The sequence below is a fragment of the Sciurus vulgaris genome, assembly GCF_902686455.1.
Source record: "Sciurus vulgaris genome assembly, chromosome: 15".
Lineage (NCBI taxonomy): Eukaryota > Metazoa > Chordata > Mammalia > Rodentia > Sciuridae > Sciurus > Sciurus vulgaris.
In genome coordinates, this window is record NC_136476.1 from 80685480 (window position 1) to 80707359 (window position 21880).

General features: G+C 35.5%; 1 protein-coding gene and 1 pseudogene across 2 annotated transcripts in view; one reads left to right on the forward strand and one right to left on the reverse strand.

Moving 5' to 3' along the window:
• The window catches only part of NR6A1 (nuclear receptor subfamily 6 group A member 1), a 203910-nt gene that overhangs the window by 111781 nt on the left and 70249 nt on the right, over nucleotides 1-21880 (reverse strand).
• Nucleotides 10530-21184, forward strand: LOC306644915 (pre-mRNA 3' end processing protein WDR33-like; annotated as a pseudogene). Its single transcript has 2 exons — nucleotides 10530-10562; nucleotides 10868-21184. The product of its transcript is annotated as a pre-mRNA 3' end processing protein WDR33-like (transcript).

Genomic DNA, 21880 nt, shown 5'->3' on the forward strand with positions numbered 1-21880 from the left:
TTTTGTCTAACTCTTGTAATCTACACACTACTGCTTACAAAGCTGTCTGAGTTTAAGACAAAAAGAAACATAAAAGACTCTCCATTTCATAGTACCTGTGATATGGAAGAATGTAAAAACACAGCCCTTCAAGTCTATGGAAATTTTTTCAGGAATACAGAAGAAATATAAAATAATTTTCCATGGATAAATGAGAACTCTAGATTACAGTCCAGATTCAAATTTGTTTTTTTTTTTTTTTTTTTATCCTGATTTGGTAATACTTACAAATGTTTAGGTTTGTTCCTTAATTTGAAAGAGCCTTGTTTAGTGAAAATACTGCATTTGAAGTTTTCTCTAGTTTTTATGTAAAATTCTGGATTTGGGGAGAAAAAAATTCAAAGTAGTAGAGTGCACAAAAAAAAAAAAACAACAGAAAAAGGAGGATTTATCCTTTCATTGGTGGAAAGTATTTTGAAGAACTGGTTTCTTGGAAAAAGCAGCTCTCTCTTACTTTCTGTTTGTATGCCATACAGATAACTTTATGCTACAATAAATGGAAGGTTAAAAACTTTTGAGAGAAAATAGATGTTCTAAATTCAAAATAACTTGCGATTTCCCCCAAACTTCCATATTCTCAAAAGAGACTAAAACTTAACAGAAAAGTAGCCAAATAATTAAATGGCTAACCCTACTTCTGGGAGTATGAAATGTAACATTTGTGTACATTAAATGGTATTCTGGAACGTTTCTACCGCCTACCACAAAGGATGTTAGTGGTCAGCCTAGGAGTTAATCTTTCCTAGTGTGGCTCTGAGCCTTCATGCCGAGCAGACATTATTCACATGACGATTCGAAAAGTCCATTCATATATCTCACTACCTGGATTTGAATAGAAACCAGACAGCAATTCTTTAGTTCCAGCCACCATTCGCCCCACTGGACAATAGCGATTTGTTAGCACAGAGTCACAGGCTGTGGGACACAAAGCTTGGAGCTGTAGAAAGATGGGGGATTCAGAGAACAGGAAATTACAGGCTCGATGCACTCCTGGCAGCTCTGAGAATACAAAAAAAAAAAAAAAAAAAAAGGGCAACACAGAGATGCCATGTTTAAGAGCTACTTCTAGCTTTTTTAAAACCACCTCCAATGTCATAAAAGCTCTATTGTGGAGTACATAAAGTCACGAGTTCCATGTGCTCTCTTTTCTCACTCCAGGGAATTTCATTCAATGCCCAGCACAGTCAGAAATATCAAAAGCATCCAGAGTTGATTGGTTGTATGCTCTGGTAGAAAGGACAGGAGCATTATATAAACGTCAGGGGAAAATATACTTAGTACAAGTAACACATAATAAAATATCTTTTAAAAATTATTTCATAAGACCAGATAATCAAAATATAATCAAATATATCAAAACTCCTAGGGGACTAATTTTTTTCTCCAAGATAATCAAATAAAATTATCATTTAATTCTGTCAAAAGTTTTTTTTTTAATATATACCCAGATTTTAAAACAATCTTACATATAAAACTCCTGAGTTCTGGGTTGTATTTGCCAAAATAAAAATTAAAAATCAAATCCCCAAGCACTTTATTTGGAATGTTGTTAGTTATCAAATTGTTGTAGCTCCCTGGTTAAATCTAGAAATTGCCTCTACATCACTCTCTTGCGATCTAAAAATTAAAATGAATGGATATTCGAGGTGAAGGAGGAGAGAGAATTCTCCAATTTCGATCAATGACAAGAGGGAAAGAGTATATAGACTCTGTCCAGGCCCTCAAGCTATAACCTGAGCACCAAAAAGCGAAACTGGTATCCATATCAACAAGAAAAGGAGACCCTGAACAAGGAAGCTGTAATTGGTTTTGTTCTTCTGTAATGCATTAGCAAAACCAAGATATCATATCTGAAAGATTCATCAGATGAGATCATGAACAACCAAACAGGGCTTTGGAAACATGAATTGTTCTCCTCTATCTCCTTCTATGATAATATGGCTTTAAATTGAACATATACCAGATTTACTGTTGCTAGCATACAAATCAGCAACCTTTAAACTACCAACAACTGAGTTCCCTCATTCTATCATCACTCATCAAACAAAATGATCAGTTACTGTCTCAAACTGGGCTGTCCAATACAGTAGCCACTAACCACACATGGGCTGTTTGGGTTTAAACTAATCAAAATTAAATAGACATTTCAGTTCTTCATTTTGTACTAGCCACATTCCAAGCTCTCAACAGTCTTATGTGACTAGTGCCTATCATACTGAACAGCCCAGATATATTTCTATCACTGCAGAAAGTCCTACTGGACAGTGATACAAACCAACCCATGCATACCTGCCTTCAACTATATATCCAGCTTGACATGAAAAAAAAATTTAAGAAAAAATACAATGACAAGTATGATAAAATAGCTAGTAATATAACACTTGGCAGACGCTTATTAAAGTATCTAAAATCAATGGCAAGAAAGGAGGTCCAGATCCACTTTCATTTCTTGGTCTGCAATGAAGAGGTTATGAAGAATATTAAAGAGAGCAGTGGCAGACAGGTAGTTGTGGCCAGAATAAGGAAAATGTTCCACAATGGTTCTAATTTAGTGTCAAAAAGTTCTTCATAAACATGTGGCAACTAATTCTATAGTTATCTTTACAGCATCACTGTAATAGACAATATGGAATAACAAAAAGGAAGCAAGGGCCTTGAAGTAAGTCTAACTGGGTTAGTTTATTACCAGCATCCACTTTATCAGCTATATGACATAAAGCAAACTAACTTACCTCTCTGAGACTTGGTATGTTTAACTGCAAAATAGGGAAAGAACCATGCTACAGTATGTATATAAAGCATATAAAGCATTTAGAAAGGTGCCAAGCACATATTAGAAATTCAAACAAGGGTAGCTATTATTTATTACATTTTACCCCTTCAGTCAGTGTGACTCTTTGTAGACACTTCAAAACACAAGGCAAGCCTTCACAGGCAACTATGCCAGAAAATAAGTATTGCCCATGTCAAAGCAATTCAACTGAATAAAATGAAAATATATGGAGACTAGACATCTTTCCCACCACTGCCCCATGCACCTTGGCTTTGCCAGAAAAACTCATGTCATATTTGAATCAAATAACCAACAGAGTCCCTGTGTGTTCAAAGACTTATATTTATAGACTTTTCTGGGCATAGGTGACAGACAGGAGGACCATGCTCTATAGTTAAAAAGTTAAGAGGTACATGTGCACTATTAAATTAGTTCAGGGGGAAAAAAAAAAAAAAAACAAAAAACCCAGTATCCAAATACTGGGAACTCAACCCCTATTCAAGAAAATGGAAAAAAGCTATTTTAGAATTGTTTTATTTAGATGACAGAAGCATACTGGAAAACTTTAGGTGGAAATCCTTTAAGAAACATCGAATTAGAACTTTATTTTTTTTTAACAAGAAAAATTTAAACCATCTACATTATAGTAACAGTACAGATAACAGGCAAAATATCCAATGATTGACGGCCTTTCATTACTGTGAACTTGGTTTATGGTGAACACCAGAAGCAATGAGTGGAACCTCCTCTCAAGGCTTTAGTAGTTTAAAAAACAAAACAAAAACAACAACAAAAAAAAATAAATAAAAACCTAAGGGACTTCCATGAATACATGTCTAAAACTCCAAATCCACCATTAAAGGGAATGGATGAGATTCTTAAGACTGATATCATCCTCAACCTATTTATTTTATTCCTGCGTGTCATCTTGGGGTCAAGTGAGCATGTGTTGGAATTCTGGCTTCATTGTTTATTTACTATGGGATCTTAAGTAAGTCACTTCCCTCTTCATCATTCACATAATAGAAATATTAATGCCTTCCTGTCAGGTTGTTTTAAAGGTCAAGGATCATGAATATAAAACACCTAAGGCCGTTTTTTTGGCAAATGGAAAAATGCTCTGGAAATGCCGATTCTATGAAAAATTTTAAGGCTTGAGGTCTAGTTCGCTATCTGAGACCTTCCCGAGACACAGAGAATGGGCTAATTCAGAGCACATGCTATCCTGTTTAAAATTTAAATTAAAACAAACATAAATGTAAAAACTGTCAACACTATACAAGGAATTTAAAATCTTAGAAAAGATTTGCTAGGCAAGCACCCTACCACTAAATCACATTCCCTGCTCTTTTTGTGTGTATGTGTGTGTGTGGGGGGGGGGGGGGGTTAACTGGGGATTAAACCCAGGGGCCTTTAACCACTGAGCAACATCCCTAGTCCTTTTTAATATTTTATTTAGAGATAGGGTCTCACTGAGTTGCTCAGGGCCTTGCTAAGTTGCTAAAGCTAGCTTTGAACTTGTGATCCTCCTGCCTCAGCCTCCCAAACTGCTGGGATTATAGGCGTGTACTTACAGCTCTTTTTATTTTGAGGCAGGATCTTACTAAATTACCCAGTTGTCCTCAAATGTGGAGATCTTCCTGTCCTGGTTTCCCAAGTAGTTGGGATTGCACACGTGTGCCACCATAACCAGCAGAAAATTTATCTTTCTTAAAATCAAAACTACAGAATTTCTGGAGAAAATACATCATCGGTGGACACATTTTAAATTTGAAAATAATCCTGTAGAAGCAAGAAATAGCAGGTGTTTCATTTTGGGGGTGGGCAGGTGTACCAGGGGTGCTTAACCACTAAGCTACAAGCCTAGAACTTTTTTAAATTTTTAAATTTTGAGATAGGGTCTTGCTAAGTTGCTTAGGGTCTCACTAAATTGCTGAAGCTGGCCTTGAACTTGTGATCCTCCTGCCTCAGCCTCCTAAGTACCTGGGATTACAGGCATGTGCCACCGAGCTTAGCTAGTAGGTGTTTCTTAACGATGTGGTATAGTAGAAAATTTAAAACAGGTGTTTCTTCCAGAAACTGGCCGACCTAGATATGAATTTATATCTTAGCTTTGCCACTATCTAACTAGGTGATTTTTGAAAAGTCAGTTCTCTGAGCCTCTATTACCAGTTATAGTCCAAAAATACATTCATACTAGAGCCTAAAGAACAAATAGCACTTAATGACGAGAATTTAGATTTGCCAGAAGATAGTCACGAAATTCAGTTTCTCCAATATCTAGCCACCACGTTTTACACAAACACTTTAGCAAATAGATACATATAAGTGCATAAATAAATAAATAAATAAATAGGTCTGTTATCATGGATTTCCATGAATGCCATCATCGATAAAATATGGAAAAGGTTCCTGAAGATCTTCAGTAGATAGTTCTGTCTCCTTATTAACTGCTAAATCAAGCAGAGCCCTCTATATCCAGTCATTCAACAACAAATTATATTAAGCTCCCAGCAAGTATCATGAACAGGGCTGGACCCCGGTTGAATGATAAAAATAAAAAGTTCCTGCCTTCATGGAGCTGATTAGTTACAAAATGAGGTAAAAAAGGCCCAAAACCCCCATCGTAGGGTAGGGAACTGAGTTCTGAAACCTTGAGAATGGGTTCAATGATTTGGAGAAATGTTTTGTCTTCTGTTGAAGTCAAATAATTCATAAGATAATGGGAAAATGTACACACTCAGTTCCATTTGAGTCAAGCAAAGACATATGCTAAACTACAGGATCTTAATGGATTTTTCAATGGAATCGTTAAGTCATTAAGGAAATGAAACGTTCAAACACAAAGACTGGTTTCACAAAGGGCATTAAGATCTGTGGTAAACCTCTATCATATAAAAACTGAGTCTCCTATTGATGGATGCTCAAAAACAAGACAGTTTCTGAAGGGGATGAAATAAAGGGAGTCTGGACAGGGAATGACATTCTAAGAGTAGACTATGACACACTGGAGCATTAAATGCAATACACATTTCCTCTCATCTTCATCCCTAAGACACATTCTTGGCACTTATCATTTCCTTTGATGATGCATGCCAGGACTCCATGATGACACAGCTAACTAGTATTCAACCCATGACCAAGCTGGCACTTGGAAATCAAGAATATTTGAGATGGTTAATTATGAAGAGAAGGGAAGGCTAGAGTCATAATTGGGTTTCTGTGGAAATTCATCTTGCAAATCAGAACCCTTATGCCTATAAGGTATCTAAATACTAACACCTTTTCCAATTGGGATTTGCTGTCAGAGACTATACAATGCATCCACATGTGCCACAATGACACAATATAATATAACCTCCACAGAACCTCCCAAGATACAAAAGTCCCAATCAAGAAATTCCCATTTCAGTTTGTTTATACAATATGGATTTCCACCTAGATTTTTCTCACTAGTAAAGACTCAATTATCATGTGGATTTTGCTCCTTTGTTCACTAAATATAAGAGTCAAACTGAAAAAGAGGTCTGCCAAATGTACTTGAAGCAAATTAGACCCTTGTAATAAAAAAGGAGGACCTTTAGTTATCTGTCACTGTGACCTAGATTTTTGTGGAATTACTTCCATTTGGCTTTCTAACAGCAATATAATTTGTCAGACTCATTTCGCTGAATAATCCAATATTACCAGATCATAACAAATCCTTTTGCTTGACCCTTTACAAATTTCTAGGTACATAATTCATTCATTCAAGGGGTATCTGTTCAGTGCTTCCTACATGACAAACTCCATCATATGCACAGACTATACAGTTAGTAGTAAACAAGACATCCCATCCTTGGGTGCTATAGTCATTAAAGCTTGAATCTAGTCTCAGTTTGATCATTCACTGTGTGACTCCAGATAAATTTGTCTCTCAATCTCAGGTCTCTCCTCTGGAGCAAAAGAATGGGAAATAATACTACTTCATAAGGCTGTTGTGAAAATTACTCAACGTTTGTATCTAGCATAATGTCTTAACATCATAAATTTCATCTTACAGTAACACAGAAGCTATGGCTTTACAAATGCAGAAAATACTATTATCTACCCTGCTTTCATATTCATGCATAAAAGAATCAATCTAGTTTTTAAAATAAGTCTCAAAGGCATAAATGTATCTCAAATATTTGCTACAGATGTTAAGGGTAAACAGAGTAAGAATTGTCAATGGATAAAACTCAACATTCTAGCTATTAAAAAGTTCCTGCCTATATAAACCAAAAATATGAGGTAGCAAGAATACATGATGTTAACAGTAAAATAGGTCCTGTACCCAAACAGATTTCAAAGGATAGGCACTTTATTTCAGTATTAGTAGTAGTATTACTATTTCAGGCAATTTAATTGAAAACTGTACAAAAGAACTCTATATAAAAGATTTGGAATCTCAACTTCTGCCTTAGCTATGAAGAAAGCACTTCTTTTCCTCTGAAGATTATTATAAAAGTCTCGTAACAATTTTCTCTGAAGGCAAATTCTTAGGCTGATTGCAGTGATATATGTCATAAAATATTTTTACACCTTATATGCTTACAGTAACTAGGCTGAGAAGCATGAAAATTATGAAGACAAAAAAGTATTCATAATTGTAAGAAAATTATTCATAATCCCACTACCTAAAGAAAACTACTGTCAACATTTGGTAAACTTCCTTCTAGTCTTACTTTGTAGCTACTAATTTTAATTTATTAGAAACTTTTTAAATACTGGGAATTTTTCTGCCATTATACACATCACCTAATCTGTATAGAAACTTTAGATTTTTGCCAGGTGTAGTGGCGCATGTCATAATTCCAGTGACTCGAGAGGCTAAGACAGGAGGATCACAAGTTTAAGGCCAGCTTCGGCAACTTAGTTAGATTCTGTCTCAAAATAAAAAGTTTTTAAAAGGGCTAGGCAGGTAGCTCAGTGGTAAAGCACCCCTGGGTTAAATCCCCAGTACAAAAAAAGAGATAAAGAGAGAGAATTTAGATTTTGTTTTTAAAAGATAAAAATTTGTGATCTATAACCCCAAGAGAAAATCTTTATTAACATCTTAGTGTGATTCATATGCAACAGAATCAATTCTAAGTATTTTTATATCTTGATTTATTTACTTATAAGCATTTCTCAAGTTACTAAAATGGCTTTTACAGATATCTAGATGGTTTCTGGTTATTCTCTATTATAAATACTTTAATAAACATACTTAGTATAGAAATCATTATGCACATTTCTGCTAATTTTTGTGGTCTGACTAATTTATACCCCTGATGCAGGAACTGATAGCACCTCTCTCACCCTAAGCTCACAGACACTGAGAATGTGCTATATATAATTAGCTGGTACCCAAATATAATAAAGTTCTGTTTATCAATTATCAAAAAGGAAAACTCAAAGTCAAATAAGAACAAGAAAGTACAAGAAGTCTTCCTCATGAGACAAATTATAACCTTATAATTGCTAGGTAGTTGATAGCAATGTTGAACACCTTCTAATAGGATGAAGTATATATATATTTAACACTAGACTCTAAAAACTTTATAAGTAAAAACAAACCAACTAAACCAAAACAATTTTTCTTATGGATATATTTCATTACTTGGAACCAATGAGATGGATCAACAATGTGTCCCATCATTGTAGGGGACAGGGGAATGACATGAAAAACTGCTGATAAAACAAGATACATAAAAATCATTTTCATGTCTAACTCATTTTCAAATTTTAGGCTTCACAAACAATGAATGGATACTTATTATACTTAAAGATGGATACTTATTTCTGACTTTCCAAATATAATAGAAAATTCTATAAATTCTTATTGAATGTTATCTATTCAACAAACATTTATTGAGTGCCAACTTTGCTTCAGGTAATTTCATTTAGATGGAAAGTTAAAAAGTACTCTTTTCCCAAACAACTTACACTGAGTATTCTTTAGCATCCTCTTAAATCATACAACCTTTGCCCTGCCTAATTGTCGAAATAACACATCTCTGACTATGGCTAGAAAAAAGGAAAGAAAATATTTCAAGACACTGTCCTGAATGATCACTGTACTGATTTTCAAAAATAAGAATTTCTTTAGAGGAAAAAAAAGTGAACACAATTCAATTAGATTCCTTTCATGCTACCTCTTACCAGTGCAGTTATGTTTACCTATGGTCAAGAGGAATGTAAACACTGGCAGGAAGAAAAAACTTAACAGAATAATAAAACTATCATTTTTCATTTCCTTGTTATTTTCTCTATATAGCCTGTTTGAGTCCTATACGAAAAATTTGTTTGTTTGTTTGTTTGTTTGTTTAAGTACCGGGGATTAAACTCTGTGGCACTCATCCACCGGGCCACATCCCCAGCCCTATTTTTTATTTTATTTAGAGACAGGGTTTCACTGAGTTGCTTAGCCCCTCACTTTTGCTGAGGCTGGCTCTGAACTTGGGATCCTCCTGCCTCAGCCTCCCGAGCTGCTTGGATTACAAGCATGTGCTACCATGCCCAGCTAAGTAAGAATTCTTAATAGAAAATAAGAATTCAGGTTTCCTGAATATCTGCACTACATAAGAAATCATCACAGTAACTCCATGCACCATAAATGGGACCTCATCTGCTCAGTTTCAAAAGTCATATTTTTAGTAAAGTTTTGCATCTGCTAAAAGACTGATATCTGCCTATACCCAATGTGTTTCAGAAACTCCATCTCCCCAAACAATAGGAAATACCATTTATGGGACTGTTATATATCAAACTATGCAGTGCTTTTCTAATATTTTTTTCTTTTTTCATATATGAGTGTGTGTGTGTGTGTGTGTGTGTGTGTTTCTGGGGACTGAACCCAGCATTCTGCTTCTGATTATATCCCCAATGCTTTCGTTAACTTTTTGAGACAGGGCCTCAATAGAGGCCCAGGTTTATTATTATCAGTCCCCTGTTTTCTCAGTGAAAACACTGAGACACTGAAGACTGGAAAGAAATGACTTATCTATTGTCAAAATTGTTAGAAGTCCAGATTTAAACTCAGATGTCTTGTTCTTGAGGATTTTTCATTTCACTATAACCAGTGTGACTTTTTTATGGCTCAGTGATATTTTATCCCCTTTAAATTTTTTTCTGTCAAAGACTAGATAAGTTTTTTCCTATTCCTAACATTGAAAAGAACCAGTTTCTACAATCACAAGGATATGGGACTATATAATGCAATTTTACCTACAATTAAAATAGATTTCTGAATGTCATCAAGTATACAACCTAAATTATGCACAGAACTTTTAAAAATAGCTAGATATCATTTATTTATGAGGCTTCAAGTTTCCAGAAAAAGTAAAAACAGAAGTAAAATGAGCTCCTTAAACAGCAAAATGAAGTCTTTGATGATAAAGTGCCTATGTCCAAGATGCAGTAGTGTTCAGTTATGAGTTGTTCTCTTTCCCTTAGTGTTTTATTTGCTTCCCTTATGAAGGCAGTTAGAATTCCATGTTTGCTAAAGAATATGCAGGAACGAGGATTGAACTGCCCAAAAATCTGTGGCTAGAGAGCAATTGGTTCATTAGTAGTTTTCATACTGGTCTTCCGATATTCATTTAGCCAGGTACTTATTTAACCATCACTCAACAACAGTACAATTTATCCAAAGAGTCATTGAGTACTTATTTCATAACAAGTCAAACATAAAAATGCCTTAAACCTGCCTACCATGATCTTGCAGTCTAGGAGAAGAGATAAACCTGTAAACAGATTATAGGTGCTATGCTAACGAAAGCCCAGGATGTTACGGAAGCATACAGCAGCAGCACTTAAACTTGGAAGATGACCTGAAGGAGAGAACCAAGGTGAATCTTGAAAGTACAATTTGTAGAAAATAAAAGGGAGTTTATCAGGCACCAAAAGCAGTGTGAGCAAAAGTATGGATACTATTGACCAAATCAGATATTCAAGAAAACATATGCAGGCCGTCCAGGAAAGGAGGGCACGGTGGAACCAAGGCCCTGCTCGGGGACCGGTGGCGATGGAGAAGACGTAGTGTACTAGAAGGACATCACCACCACGGCCACAGAAATTGGTTCTCCTCGTTTTTTTCCATATGCCACAGTTCCAACACCAGGCACCTCAACAACTGTTTTATAAATGACCTGACTTTGCACAGCAGCAAGCAATGCAGCAGCTTACCTTTGATAGAAAACGAATGAGAAAAGCTGTAAACCGAAAAACCATAGACTATAATCCATCTGTAATTAAGTATTTAGAGAAAAGAATACGGCAAAGAGACCAGAGAGATATGAGGGCAATTCAGCCTGATGCAGGTTACTATAATGATCTGGTTCCACCTATAGGAATGTTGAATAATCCTATGAATGCAGTAATAACAAAGTTTTTCAGACATCAACAAATTAAGTGTCCAGTATTTGTTGTCAGGTGGACTCCAAAAGGAAGACGGTTGGTTACCGGAGCTTCTAGTGGAGAGTTCACCTTGTGGAATGGACTAGTCCACTTTCAATTCTGAAACAATATTACAGGCTCACGATAGCCCAGTGAGGGCCATAACTTGGTCACATAATGACATGTGGATGTTGACAGCAGACCACGGAGGATATGTGAAATACTGGCAGTCTGAAAAACGTCAAAATGTTCCAGGCACATAAGGAGACGATTAGAGAGGCCAGGTTTATACACAATATACCATTTTCTATAGTCCCTATTGTCATGGTTAAATTATTCTCTAAGTGTATTCTGGGTGCAAAGATGCATGGGCTCTGTCAGATTCTGGGAGACTTTCTGCACCCTATAAACAGAATATTTTTCCTTGTTTTCACACATTCACTATTTTGCTGGCACCTTTCTGAAGTACTGTTGTCCTGGTATCAGCCTTTGCAATATGTTAGAGATGTATTGTCTGCCGCATTTTGCACTGGCTTTTCATTTATGGTTAATAATGTGTATACGTTATTCCTTTTTATTATCTACTGTGTAAGATAAGACTATTTCATTCCAAATAAAGAATTCAGTCTTTGATCATTAAAAAAAGAAAGAAAGAAAGAAAATAAAACACATGCAATGCAGCTTAAGTTCATGGGGAACAGGGAAAGATGAGGTTCGAGGGGCTTCCTTGATTAAGTACATGCTGTCGAAGTCACTACCGCCCTGATGTAGTAAAATTCATTCAACTTATTTAAAAAAAAAAAAAAAAGGTAAATTCAGTTCTATTTTAGAGTTTACATGTCAGTTCCCCCTAAATGTGTTTTAAATACACTCTTGTGATGGATGTGACTCTCAAACACAATCACTCTGCATCCAGCAGTGAGAAAACTCTGCTTGAGAAACCCCCAGAAAGTTATCTGAACCCCCAGAAAGCAACTGGTATAGTTGCTCAACAAAGTCATCTTAGATTTCTACTTCGATGACTCACAGGAATGAATATACAAATAGGTTCCCAATTAATACTGCACTAAAATTTGTGGTGAGAGAGAAAAATCATCAATGTTTTCTTTGTTAAGGGACCCAGTGCAATTAAGATCTTAAAATAATTTTCTTTTTTCCCCTACCTCTTCTTTCACATGAATTTAATCAGCATATTGCCTGAAATTCTTTTGTTTGATCACTATTTTTAGTTGGTAAGGTCCAAAAGCCTAGGAATAGGAAAGTCTGCATTATATTACTAAATTTTTACATTCTGACGTTAAGCCTTCAGGTTAGCTCTATGCAGAGGTAGTTAGCTTTAAGTAAACGTTATGTTTCACTGTCAACAAATACTGACTGGGAACACGAAACAAAAAAGAAATTCAAAGTGGACAAAGCATAAAGGGTGTGCCTAGTTTAAGAGCAATGAGAAAAAGATGTCTAATAACATAAACCCTTAACACATCCTGTTAAGGTACTTAGACTGTATCTAAAGATGGTCAGGGTACTGGGTTATCAACAAAGTTAAATGTGCATTTATTTAGCCACTGGGTGGAAGATGGGGTAAAAGTAGGCAAGTCCAGAGGCAAAGAGACCATTTGAGTTTTTGCAGTCAATCAGATGAAATGATGATAAGGTCTTCTAACCAAAATGGAGCAGTAAAGATGCAGAGGGCTAGCACATGCTACAACATAGTATGAGGGCATTATGTTAAATGAAATCACAAAAAAAGATGAATAACTTTTTTTTTTTTTTTTTTTTTTTGCAGTGCTAGGGATCGAACCCAGGGCCTCATGCTTGCAAGGCAAGCACTCTACCAACTGAGTTATCTCCCCAGCCCCCGACAAATAACTTAAGATTCCACTTATATGAGGTACCTAAAGTTGTCAAATTCATAGAAACAAAGTAAAATGACAGTTATCAGGAGCTGGGAAGAGGGGAAAATGGGAACTGCTGTTTAATGGATGTGGAGTTTGGCAAGATGAAAAAGTTCTGGACATCTGTTACAATAATGTGAATGTGTGTAACACTGCTGAACCATATATTTAAAAAGAATTTAGTATATTTTGTGTGTTTTAAGCAACTGAAAAAAAGACGCAGCGGGGCGGGGGGGGGAACACTTGGAAAAGTTGATTATTTTCATGCTATTTTCCTGAATTGCTAAATGAATATGGCTAATTGGGATCTGATTTGCAGGGCACCATGAGTTTCAAATGGCCCCAAATATCTCACCCTCACACTTAACATGCTATTCATCATTTCCTCCATCAAAGTCATTCATTCTTTTAAATAAAGAGCATGCTTAAAATATTAATCAAAGAATAACTCAATTGTAAGAAATATTAAGACAGAATGAACAGTAAAACTTTGGACTGGGGGGTGCAGTCCATTGATTGAGCACTTGCTTAGCATGCATGAGGCCCTAGGTTGGATCCCTAGCACTGAAAAAAAATTTTAAGGATTAAAAAAAAGTGAAACCTTGCCTACTTTCATACAAAACTCTATTCCCAACCCAAGGTATTAGTAGTTTGGTGTGACTTCTTCTATAACTTTAATATAAGTACATAGAGAAAAAAGTCATTCTTGAAGAACGTTCTTAAGTAACTATACCAAAAACATTAATGGTATTTTAACAAGTCCTTGATTCCTGGGCTTGCCCTCGAACTTTTAAAACATGCTGGTGCTCAGTTTATTAAAATTTTTTTTTTTAAATTCTTTAATTCAAGGGTCTAAATCCAGTAAAGTACATACATTTCAAATGTATAGTTCAATTAACTTTTTTTAACAGAGGGAACACCTGGGGAACCAATATACAAATCGAGATTAGAATACCTTGTGCCCTTCCAGTCATTTTATTCCCTCATTAGAAGTAACCACTATTCTGATCTCCATCACCTTAGATTAGTTTAGTCTCTTTTTGAACTTTAGGGAAATCACATACTATATGTAATCTTTTTTGTCTGGCTTCTTTTGCTGAACATTTTGTCTAGGAGATTCGTCCATACTGTGCTGCATGTTGTAAGAGTTTGTCCTTACCACTGCTATACAGTATTCAATTTTACAGATTTTACCACAACTTATTTATCCATTTCAGTGGTAGATATTTAGCTGTTTCCAGTTAGGGACTATTACAAACAATACTGTCTAAACATTCTTCTACACATCTTTCAGAGCATTCTTTATGCATTTTTGTAGACATATGCATAGAAATGGAATTGCTTTGTGTTTGACGTTTATAGAAGCTATTGAAAGTTTCAAAAGGGTTTGTACCAATTTATACTCCACTTCTGCCAACAGTGTGTGTTCCAGTTGTTCTCATCAGCACTTTTGGTGTGATAAGTTTTGTTTGTTAATTTAGCCAGTCTGTGGGTATTCAGTAGCAGATCATTTAAATTTTTTTTCATTTTTCTTTTTAATCTATTAATGCTAAGTACCTTGTATCAGATTTTGATATTTGGGAGCCAGACATAATAAATCTTGGTGACCAACTGATTGGAGAGAAAGAAAAGAAAATCTAGAAATACTGACCAAAAAAAAAAAAAAAAAAGACAGACATTTGGGAAAAAGGAAAAGGGACAGAAAATGCTAATTTCTAAAGCAATTAGTTTTGGCTTTGCCCCTGGGAATGAACTACATTATGAGATTCAAGAGCTAACTGCAACTACTGAGATTTAGGGGGACACATGCAGGTTCCTATGAGAAAAAAAAATTTTTTTTTAAACAAAACCTTCAACACCAGTCACATATTAGGGGAAAAGAAAAATTTACAATACTAAGGAGACAAGATAAACTACAGTATTTCAAAAATAGAATTTCAAAGATGTTTAATATTGCCCCACTATAACTTCTAGAAATCCCTGTGAAGATATGAGAAAGAAATCCATAATGATTTAACAAATGAAATTTTTTTAAAAATTTAAAGCTTTAATAAAAAACAAGCTCAATAAATGCCATCACTTCATGAAGACATCAGACAAGAATCTCCTATTTTTAAGACAAAAAGGCCATCTCTGACATCTAACATATTTCTCTCTCGTAAGTATCTGAAGAAGTGAGAAAAGTAAAGGTAATGATCAACCAACAATTATGTGAGAATCAGGCATGAGGAACAAGATTAGGAGCTCTGAGACTGATGGAATTTCTAGCTAACTATTGCTTCCCACCAAAAATTATGTGGTAGCTGAGACATTGGGATCTTGAGTCAGGCAAACCTATATTTAAATCTTAGCTTTGTTTCTCCTTAGCTATGTAACCACAGGCAAATGACCTTCTCTAGCTTCAGTTTTCTTATTTCCAAAATGAGAGTAGTAATTATCCACAGAACTGCTGTCTACATTAGGTGAGATAATACAAGTAGATCACTTAGTACAATGTCTAATAAATTTAAGTTGGTTATTATCTGTAAAATGGGGACGGATTCACAGGCCCAGAAGATTACAAAGTAAAATGACATGTATAATGCCTAGCTACACAGGAGGTACTCTACTCAGATGGTAGATATGTCACCCCTTGCTTCTAGGAAACTCTACTTCAGTCAGTGTTAAAATTGTAAAATGGTACAGTACCAGTAGTGATTAAGACAGGTATAGAGAGAGAATTCTTGAATTCCTTTCCTGGATATGCCACTTATTATCTGTGTGATCTTAAGCAAGTTATTTACCTTGTTTTGCCTTCTTATTTTCATCTGCAAAATGAAAAAAATAAAAGAAAAAAAAAAAGTACCTATCTTCCTAGCTGTTGTAAGAATTAGACAACCCATCTTTTAAGTGTATTACATGTAAAAACCTAAAACAAGCCAGGCACAGTGGCGCACACCTATAATTCCAGCGCTTGAGGGGCCGAGGCAGAGGATCCCAAGTTCAAAGCCAGCCTCAGCAACTTAGTGAGGCCCTAAGCAACTCAGGGAGATCCTGCCTCTAAGTGAAATATTAAAAAGGGCTGGGGATGTGGCTCAGCGGTTGACCCTAGGTTCAATCCCTGGTACAAAAAAAAAAACAAAAACAAAAAAACAAAAAAAAACCCTGAAATATAAGTACTATATAAATATTAGCTGTTATTGTTTAAACAGTGGTACACATTTTGTCAGAGGTTGTTTTGAATTTGGACATGAGCAATTTAATATTCTTCTCCTAATTAAGAAGATGCCTAACAAAAGTGTCCATATATCCATCCTAAAAAATGGGAGGAAAAATGGGAGGAAAAAAGTTACAATATAGCAAGAGTATCACTAAGTAAATGTGATCTCACCCATCCATAAGCAGTTGTGAAGAAAATGTATTTTTTGGCTCTGCCTTAAGTGCATAACAATGTAGTTAAAGGGGCCTACATTCCATAGAGAGAAGGAAATCATTTCTTCTACTCTCACCTTACAACAGCCTGATAACTGACTCAGCTAAGTAAACTTGTGCATTCTCATCCTTTTCAGGTAAAAGAAACATTACTTAGAACAGAATAATCAACTCTGGAATCCTTCTTAGAAATGCCTTTCTCCATTGCATAGTTTCTTCCTTCCAAAACACCACATATTGTCTTCCCTGGGTAAGTCAAAAGATGCATCTAAAGAGGCAAAAAACACAATCAAGTAAGCATACTTAAAAATTTAAAGGAAATCCCATGCTTGTTCTTAGATCATACAGGCAATCCTGTAAACTGGCTTCTGTAGGTAATTTATAAAGTGAACAAGATACTAAATTCTATGTTTAAGAGTGTGTGCCTCTTCCCAGACTGTGACTTCTTTAAAAAAAAAATCCTATCACCAGTATCTAGTGCACTGCCTGATACACAAGGAAGATGGCCAATAGACACTGAATACAGTCAGCGAGTACTTACCCCTGTGCAAGGCACTGTTTGGTGCCATTGGGCTCACAGTGGCTTATTTATGTTGATGTCAAATAATTCTATTTAAAATTCAGACAAGGCCAGGTATGGTTAAGGAGCTGCAGCTTCAGTTGCACCTGCTCTTGTCTCAGCAGCAAGCCTACCTCTTCTGCATGCCTTCCCTTATTTCTCTCAAATGATAGGGAGCTAATCTCATGGAACTTAAGTGTGCAGTCCTTTCTATTCAGGAAAGGAGGCAAACTCCAAACTCGCTGGTTATAACAACATGATGGTTAGCAAGAGCAGGTGTTGAATAAGCCTGGTACAATTACAAACAAAACTGTGCCACCTACAATTCTGAACAGAGGGTGCCAGCCTTAATCCATAACATCTGGATTTGCTTCTCTGGCCCAGAGCTTTCTCTGAGAGAAGAGGGTGGGGGAGCAGGTAGTATGCTCCTGCCAGTATGTGTCTACGTAATTGCATACCCAAATACTTTACTTTGGATAAGAATCTAAGACTTGGCAAATGGATCAAATGTAGCACATGGAACTGCCTTAATAGATACCCATGCAAAAGGAAGGGTTTCCTTGCAAAATGTAACTAGGCAAGGTGCAAACTACCCCTTCTCTGTTACAAGTTTGTAGAATTTACCCAGGAGAATAAGTACTTTGGAATTAGTAGGGGAATAAAGCTCAGAAGCATGTGAGAGGCAAAACAGCACCATTACCTTGGAAAGCATAAGTTATTGAACTCTATTTCTGCTACCCCAAATGAGATAAATATGTGATTGTAATGTGATACATACTAAAAAAAAAATATTGAATTGTGGACTCTGGTAAAACAGTGTTGAAATTAAACACTGTAAGCTTTGGCAACTGCACTACGTACACTTTCAAATTATTACATCACTACTCTAGTGAGGGCTCTATACCAAGTTGGCATGGGTTCTGATGTGGTTTGAAGAGAGAATTTCTTGCCTTTTTAAAAAAAATTATCTACAATTTTTTAATACCACAGGGAAATAAATGGTTTACTCCAGATTTTATTTTAAAGGATAAAGTCATATTGCCAAGTTTTTTTTTTTTTTTAATGTTAGAAATGATTCTGAGATTTTAAAGGTCACTTAAAACAAGTTCTTAGAAAAACAAAAAAGACATAAAACAGTACATGAATGTCTTTTAAAGTAGTGGTTATCCATTTGTGGCAATAAAACATCAGTTAATAAGAGTGATAATTACCTTTATATTTCTACTCTGACACTGGAAGCTTAGGCCCCTTGTACAGGTTAAGGATGGGGGAGCCTCCCTATTTCAGTCAGGAGTACTTGAACAAGTTACTTGACCTCAGTGTCCTCAAAGCAAAATGAAACACTAACATCATCCTACAAGACAGTTCTTACAATATCAAACACATGGCAACTATTTAGGAAAGATACAACTTTTAAAATGGGTGTTTAATTAAACCTACTGTACTATTTAAAAGCTAAATGAACTGACTTCTTTTTGCTCAGATTGAAAATTAAAAACAATTTACAGTTGGTTTTAACATCAAGTTTCTCCCCTTTCAACAACTGATATCTATGGATTAAAAAAAAAAAAAAAAAAGACTTCATTCTCTAATCCCATTAGTAATATGCAAGAAAACAAAATTCCAAACATGGAAAAGGACAGATGAAAAGACAGGGGGTGGGAGGACACTTAGCTCCTTTAACCCAGATATAATCTGACACGTTCAAAGTGACAGAATTTTTTTTTCATTTTTATTATAAAATGTTTCAAATTATCAAAAAAGTGATAATAGTACAATATTACAACTATAGCCCGTACTCAACAACTATCAAGATTTATTTTCAATTTGATCAAAGCTACTTTACTTTCTGAGGTACAATTTACATATGGTAAGGTGAACAAATCTTAAATTTTAGTTTGATGAATTTTTACAGATATATATATATATATATATATATATATATATATATATATATATATATATATATAACTACCATCCACATCAAGCTGTGGACAGGCATTTATAGTAGCCCACAAAACTGCCCTATGGGGCTGGGGAGATAGCTCAGTTGGTAGAGTGCTCACCTGGCAAGCACAAGGCCCTGGGTTCAATCCCCAGCACCGCAAAAAAAAAGACTGCCCTATGACCTTTTCCCCAAAATATGTCTAACATTTGACCTCAGATGGTATTAATTTCCCCTTGCCAGGTTTTCCTGTTATCACTAATAATCAGATCCAGTCTTACTTTTCTGCTTTCTTAAGTTTGCCAACACCTATTTCATTCATACATAATTTGGATTCACTGACCCCATTAAATGGACAGCCTACAAAACAGGCAAAACACTATACTTAGAAAGCACATTAAGTGTCTCTCTCTCTCTCTCTCTTTGGCGGTGGTGGTGTTAGGAATCAAACCCAAGGCCTAGAGTGAATGCTAGGCAACTGCTCCACCACTAAACAACATCTCCAGTCTTTCCTAACATTTTTAAAGGGACAAAAGACTGAGAAGGTTGTCATAAGAGACCAAAGAAAAAAAAGGGAAATTCATTTTCATTTAAATAAATCTTAAAGAAAATCACTAGACTGTTTCTTAAGAAAACCTGTAATCGGTACAAATTTCTAAGATATTTTAAGAAAATATTAAATTGAATTATTATTAAGCCTTAGATTTTTTTTTAACTGACTATCCATGTCTGAATAAATCATGCTCCAATTACATTTTCTTTCAAGTTCACAACCATTTTAAGACCATGCTCCCAACGCCTAAAAGCTGACATCTTCCCAAAAGAGCCAGATCCTTACACAATCTTGGCCCTAATACATATACACAAACTAAAAAGCTCCAAATCAATAGCTTTCTCATGGTAAGTTCTCACCACTCCCCAAATTCTCTAACACAGACTAACCTATGATTTGAGAGAAAGGCCCCCTCCTCATCTCCATCTCCTGGAGAATATAAATATTGTACTTCTAAAAGCCTAAACTTTCACTAGTTCATTTATGTAGTCAAATATCCCTAAGAGAGTTAATAAGGTAATTTGGAGATAAATTTCTTTAATCAGTTTGCTTTCACACAGCCTAGTCAAAACCCCACTAAGAAAATAAAATATTGATAGGGTAGTAAGAAAATCCCAAAAGAAAAGGATCCACTCTTAAGAATTTTCTAGAAGCAAAAAGAAACACTGAAGGCATCCTACAAAGAAAAGCTGCCCACTGTACACGTGGCTTAGAAAGAACCTAAAACTCTCCCTCTCTACCCGAAGTTCCCACACAAAATGCTACTTACATATTTATGGTTAATCCCTTATATAGATGTTACTCTTTAACTATACAACAATCATGCAACTATCACAACGGGCTGCTCTGATCACTATTTATTTTAGAGACATGAATAATCACTGGCCAGTTACTAAAAGCACAAGGATATTCTTGATTTCCAAAGCACACTTCTCACGTGAAAAAAAAACTAGCAATGTGGATTTTTATAACTTTCTTCCATCTGCCTTGATTTAAATAAGTAAATTTACCCAGGACAATGATGTGCACACCTGTAATCCCAGCAATTTGGATGAGGCAGGAGGATTCCAAATTCAAGGCCAGCCTGGGCATTTAGTGAGACTCTGTCTCAGATAAAACATAAAAAGGGCTGGGGATGTAGCTCAGTGGTTGAGTGCCCTGGGGTTCAAACCCAGTTTAAAAAAATTAAAGGTAAATTTAGTAGCAACTCATCAGCATCCTCCTATGCCCTTATCTTGTCATAGTACCATCTCTAAGGAGTAAGAAAGCATGATTTAATCAACATTAGCAAATTTAGGAGTTACTGTTTGATCTTAGGAGTTGGAAATAAGACATCTGACCACCCCCACTGCTCTAAGAACTGATATACACTACAACTTTCAGAAGAGACAAGATTAGCCAGTCGCAGTGGTTCATGTCTGTAATCCCAGCAGCTTCAAAACCTGAGGCTGGAGGATTGCAAGTTCAAAGCCACCCTCAGCAAGTGAGCAAGAGCAAGGCCCTAAGCAACTCAGTGAGAACCTACCTCTAAATAAAATATAAAATCTACTTAACCCATTGGTTAAGTGCCCCTGGGTTCAATCCCATGTACCAAAAAAAAAAAAAAAAAAAAAAAAAAAAAAAAAAAGACAAGATTATAGGGCATTCACATCTCAAAAGGAAACAGAGTTACGTATTATATATAATTATTTACACAATAACATGCTGACAGATGTGTTCATGTGTGTTTTTATGTGTTTATGAATGTATATATAAATCATGACACCTGACAATGAAAGGATGCTCAAGAAATGAAGTAATTTCTTACAAGTATCTATTAAATATTAAACCCTATGCCATATATTACTAACCTCCTCATGTGGACATTGGTATGCTATGTAACTACTTATTTTCCAAAGATCATAAAAGAACAAATGCCATGTGATTTACCTCTCATCCCCTACAAGAATAAAACTCAGGGTAACAATCTATTAAATAAATTTAATTATTAAAAAAAAACCTTGAGCAGAGGGATTAGTAAGCAAACACATGGTGTTTACCATGAGAATTTAAAAAAAAAAAAAAAAAAGAATTCACAAGATAGAGCAGAAAAAAAGACGTTGCTCAATGTAACATTTAGGCAATCTGTATGGATAAACAGAGCTTTATTGAGCTCCCCTTGTATACAAAGTAAGCTCTTTAACATTATGCTAAGACCCAGGGAGATGCCAAAACAATATGCCAAGGGTTGCTGTCTTCTCTCCTACAGCCTACTGTGACCATGATGAGTGTTTACTCAAAGGAACTAGGGATGCTTCCAGCATTT